General features: G+C 33.9%; 1 non-coding gene across 1 annotated transcript; it reads right to left on the bottom strand.

The window, feature by feature from the left end:
• Positions 1 to 4560: 4560 nt before the first annotated feature.
• LOC141523242 (U6 spliceosomal RNA) lies at positions 4561 to 4663 on the bottom strand. Its single transcript, XR_012478426.1, has one exon. It is a non-coding gene; the product is annotated as a U6 spliceosomal RNA (small nuclear RNA).
• Positions 4664 to 6004: the final 1341 nt, after the last annotated feature.

Below are 6004 nucleotides of genomic sequence, written 5' to 3'. Positions count from 1 at the left end.
TCTCCATATGAATTTACTTACAACTTTTTCTAACTCATTAAAGTAATTTTTAGAATGTTGATTGGTAGGGCACTAAACAGGTAATTTAGCTTTGGTTTATTATATTAGCTCTACTTATCCATGAGTAGTTGGTATTTGCCCAGTTATTTAAATCTGATTTAAATTGTGTAAGAAGTGTTTTATAATTGTTTTAAAAAATTTTCTGAGTCTGCTTTGGGAAATAGACTCCCAGGTATTTTTATATTGTCTGAGGATACTTTGAATGGGATTTCTCTTTCTAGCTTTTCCTGCTGTTTCTTGCTAGTGATATATATAGAAAAGTTGAGGAATTATGAAGGTTTATTTTATATCTTTGTTATCTTTATATCTTTGTTATCTTTATATCTTTGTTAAAATTGTTAATTGTTTCCAGTAGTTTTTTGAAGAAATTCTTGGGATTCTCTAGGTTTACCATCATGGTTCACCCCTGATCTTTTTGGGAATGCCTCAAGCTTCTCCCTATTAAATATAATGCTTGTTGATGGTTTCAGATAGATACTGCTAATTATTCTAAGGAACAGTCCATTTATTCCTACACTCTCTAGTGTTTTTAGTAGGAATGGGTCCTGTATTTTGTCAAAAGCTTTTTCAGCATCTGTTGATATGACCATATAATTTATGATAGCTGTGTTGTTGATATAATTGATTATCCTAACAGTTTTCCCAATATTGAACCAATCCTGCATTCCTGGGATAAATCCCACTTGATCATAATGTATTATCCCAGGGATAACTTGTTGTAATGGTTTTGCTATGATTTTATTTAAGACTTTTGCATCTATATTAACCAACAAGATAGGTTTATGATTTTCTTTTTCAGTTTTAACTCTTCCTGGTTTAGGTATCAGCACCATATTGGTTTTATAGAAAGAGTGAGGCAGAGTTCCATCTTCCCCTATATTTTCAAAGAGTTTATATAGAATTGGAACCAATTGTTCCTTAAATGTTTGTTAGAATTCACTTGTTAATCCATCAGGCCCTGGAGATTTTTTCTTAGGGAGTTCAATGATGGTTTGTTGAATATCTTTTTTTCTTTGATACAGTTGTTTAGATATTTAATCTCTTCTTCATTTAACCTGGGCAATTTATATTTTTGTAAACATTCATCCATTTTACTTAGGTTATCAAATTTATTGGCATAGATTGGGCAAAATAATTTCGAATTATTACTTTAATTTCCTCCTCATTGGTGGTGAGTTCACCTTTTTCATTTATGATACTAACAATTTGGTTTTCTTCTTTCTTTTTTTAAATCAAATTGACCAGAGGTTTATAAATTTTGTTGGTTTTTTCATAATACCAACTTTTGGTTTTATTTATTAATTCAATAGTTTTTTTGCATTCGATTTTATTATTTTCTCCTTTAATTTTTAGAATTTCTAATTTGGTATTTAATTGGGGATTTTTGATTTCTTCTTTGCACCTGGACTTACCCACGGCTGAGGAAGACAAATCTTGAGGTAGATGCTCTTTCTCCCAGCTTTTCTTTCTGGCTTTTGTGGATCGGGTTGTTGTTAAGAAGTTTGTTTCATGTCATAGATGGGGAAAGACCAGGAGACTTTATAACTGTGCCTATTTTTTCTCTGTCATCTTGGGCAGAATTCCTTGACTTCATTTTTAAAGAATTTTTTATATCTTAGAAGTAGAGGGTAAAACTGAAATTGAGAGAATTCACCAATCTCCTCCTAAAAGGGAGTCAAAACAATAACCCCCAAGAGCATTATAGTCAAATTCCAGGACTCACTATTTACAGAGAAAATATTACAAATAGTCAGAACAAAACAATTCAAGTATAATGGAGCTACAGTCAGGATTACACAGGATTTAGTAGCATTCACATTAAGGGTTTGTGGGGCTTGGAATATAATATTCCAGAAGGAAAAAAAGTTTGGGATGTAGCAAAGAATCAACTACCCAGAAAATGTGAACAGTCTCTTCCAGGGGAAAAGATGGACATTCAATGAAATAATGGAATTTCTTTCTTCTTTTTTTGCAAGGCAATGGGGTTAAGTGACTTGCTCAAGTTTACTCAACTAGATAATTATTATATATCTCAGACCAGATTTGAGCTCAAGTCCTCCTGACTCCAGAGCCAGTGATCTATTCACTGTGCCACCTAGCTGCCCCTGAAATAGGGAAATTTCAAATATTGCTGTTGAAATGGCCAGAGGTCAACAGAAGGTTTGATCTTTAACTACAGGACTCAGGTGAAGTATAGAGAGGGTGGACAAGAAGGGTAAATTATGAAGGATTTAATGATGTTGAATTGCATGTATTCCTGCCTAGAAAGAAGATACTGATAATACTCATCTACACCTTCTCATTTAATAGAGCAAATAGATGGAGCATATTTAGACAAGGCACAAGAGGGACCTGCATTTGAAGTTATAATACATTATATAAATGGAGTCAATGGGTGAAAAGGGAATGTACTGGGAGAAAGAGAAAGGAGAGGTAGATTAGGCTACGATTTTGCAAGTAAAAGAGTCAAGAAAAAGCTTTTTCAATGGAGTGGAAGGTGAGGGGGAATGAAGCAGCCTTCATTCTCATCAGAAATTGCTCAGAGAAGAAACAACAAATAGACTTAATAGGGTATCAAAATCTAGAGGAAAAATGAAAGGAAGGGGATGGGATAAAGGGGAATGGGGGAGAACATGGTGGGTGTATATAATAGAAGAGAGGGCAGCTCATAGGAGAGGGTGGTCAGATTTAACACTGGGTGTTGGGTCTCTGGGGTGGGATATAGGCTTGGGGCCTCTGTGCCCCAAGACCAGTTCTCTGTCTGCCCCCTGGCTGACCATAGCACAATTTTGAAGAGGGATAGAGTGAAAGGAGAGAAAATATAATAAATAGAAGTGGGGAGAAATGGGTAGAGGGAATTGCAATCAGCAACAGCAGCTGTGGGAAAATATGTAAGTAATTTCTCTGATGGATTTATGATGAAGAATGTGATCCACCCCAGAGACAGAGTTGATGGTATCTGAACACAGATTGATGCACAATTTTTTTCACTTTCTTTTGCTTTATTCTTCGTGAGATTTTTCTTTATTTTTGTCAGGGGAGTGGAGATCATATTTAGTCTTACAACAAGACTATTTTAGTTATGTGTAAATAAATAAAAATGCACATTAAAAATTAAATTAAAAAAACACAACATTGGAGTTAATTGGTCCTTAAATGTTTAGTAAAATTCAATTGTATATTCACCAGGAGATTATTTATTTTAGAAAGATTTCATTTATTTTCAGTTTTACAATTTTTCCATTCTTCTTTCCCCTCTCCCCAGCCCCCACATAAGGCATTCTGTTAATCTTTACATTGTTTCCATGGTATACATTGATCTTAGCTGAATGTGATAACAGAGAAATCAAATACTTAAGGAAGAAAAATAAAGTATGATATAGTAAAATTATATAATAAGATAACTTTTTTTGCTAATTTGAATATTTATAGACTTTGGTCTTCATTGAAAGTTCATAATTCTTTCTCTGGATAGAGATGGTATGCTCCATTGCAGATAGCTCAAAACTGTCCCTGATTGTCGCACTGTTAATGAGCAAGTCCTTCAGGGTTGAGCATCACTCCTGGGTATACAATATTTTTCTGGTTCTGCTCATCTCGCTGAGCATCAGTTCATGCAAATCCTTCCAGGTTTTCCTGAATTCTCAACCCTCCTGGTTTCTAATAGAATAATATGACATACATATACCACAGTTTTTTAAACCATTCCCCAATAGAAGGGCATTCACTTATTTTCCAATTCTTTACCGCCACAAACAGGGCTGCTATAAATATTTTTGTACAGGTGATGTTTTTACCCTTTTTCATCATCTCTTCAGGGTAAAGACCCAGTAGTGGTATTGCTGAATCAAAGGGTATACAAATTTTTGTTGCCCTTTGGGCATAATTCCAAATTGTTCTCCATAAAGGCTCTCCACCAACAATGTATTAGTGTCCCAGATTTCCTGCATCCCTTCCAACATTGATCATTGTGCTTTCTGGTCATATTGGCCAGTCTGAGAGGTGTAAGGTATCTGAGATGCTTTACTTTGCATTTTCCTAATAAGTAATGATTTGGAGCAATTTTTCATATGAATGGATTGCTTTGATTTCCTCATTTGTAAATTGCCTTTGCATATCCTTTGACCATTTGTCAACTTGGGAATGACTTTTTTCTTTTTGAAAATTTGACTCAGGTCTCTGTAGGTTTTAGAAATGAGTCCTTTGTCAGAAATACTAGTTTCAAAAATTGTTTCCCAATTTGCTACATTTCTTTTGATCTTGGTTACAGTGGTTTTGTCTGTGCAAGTTTTTAATTTAATGTAATCAGAATTATTTAGTTTGTTCTTAATGATATTCTCCATCTCTTCCTTGGTCATAAACTGTTTCCCTTTCCATAAATCTGTCAGTTAAATGAGTCCTTGATCTTCTAGATTGCTTATAATATTTTTTTATGTCTAAATCCTGTATCCATTTGGATTTTATCTTGGTAAAGGGTTTGAGGTGTTGGTCTAATCTAAGAAAAATATGTAACACTTCACGAATTTGTGTGTTATCCTTGTGCAGGGACCATGCTAATCTTCTCTGTATCATTCCAATTTTAGTATATCTGCTGCTGAAGCGAGCACCACATGTATATTTTTAAGTTAAAAAATTTCCTTCCACCCTCCCTTCCCACCCCGTTCCCCTCAGTGGTGAAAAGTCAGATTATCATTGTACATGCATATTTTTTTGATAAACGTGCTTACAGATTAGTTATTTTCAGTCCAAGGAATTAGGATTAAGGGAAAGAGATAAATAAGAGATAATTTTTATAAAATGTTCATCACATTCTGAAGGGTTTGTGTACGTATGTGTTTATATATGTGTGTTTGTTTGGTTTGGTTTGGTTTGTGTATGTGTTTCTGTTTTATTTTTGGTTTGTTTTTCTTCCTTTGGGTGGGGATAACTGTCCATAGCTGGTCTAATATAGTTATGCTAGGTCTCTGAACTTCTGAGAGGAGTTGCTTTCATCAAGGTTGTTCATCTCACAATGCTGTTAATGTGTATGTTGTCCTTTTGATTCTACTCCCTTCATTCAGCATCAGATCCTGCAACTCATTCCATTCTTCTCTGGAGTCCAAGCTTTTATGATCTCTTATAGAGCAATAGTATTCCACAGTATTCATGTACCATTACTTGTTTAGCCATTCCCCAATTGATTGACATCCTCTTAATTTCGAATTCTTTGCCATTACAAAAAGAACTGCTATGAATATTTTGGAACCTGTAGGACTTTTCCCTTTTTTATAATTTCTTCTGAATATAGACCTAAAATGGCAATTTCTGGGTCAAAGAGTATGAAGTTTTATGGTTCTTTGGGCATAATTCCATATTGCTCTCCAGGAAGGTTGAATCAGTTCACAGCTCCACCAGCAATGCATCCATGTCCCAATCCTCCCACAACCCCTCCAACATTGATCATTTTCCCTTTTGCTCATCTTAGTCAATCTGACAGGTGTGAAGTGATACCTCATTGTTGTTTTAATTTACATTTCTCTAATCAATAATGATTTGGAACATTTTTCATATAATTACATTTAGCTTTAATTTCTTCATTTTAAAATTGTCTGTTCATATCCTTTGACCATTTTTCTATTGGCAAATGACTTGTAACCTTATAAATTTGATGTAATTCTCTATATATCTTAGAAATTAGACCTTTTTTCAAAACTTGTATTTGTGACAATTGTTTCCCAGTTTTCTGCTTTCCTTCTAATTTTTCAGCATTGATTTAATTAGTGTAAAAACTTTTAAAAAATCTATTATTGTCAAAATCATTCATTTTGCAGTTTATAATATGCCTTAATTCTTCTCTTGTCATAAATTTATTCCCTTTCCATAGATTTGATAGAGTATTTCTTGTTCTATTAATTTTATCTTTGATATAATTCTTTATGCCTAAAAGGCCTAGGATTTCTAATAC

This window comes from Macrotis lagotis, chromosome 4 (genome assembly GCF_037893015.1).
Source record: "Macrotis lagotis isolate mMagLag1 chromosome 4, bilby.v1.9.chrom.fasta, whole genome shotgun sequence".
NCBI classification, from domain to species: Eukaryota; Metazoa; Chordata; class Mammalia; order Peramelemorphia; family Peramelidae; genus Macrotis; species Macrotis lagotis.
Note: the sequence above shows the minus strand (reverse complement) of the source record. Positions and strands in the feature narration are given on the sequence as shown.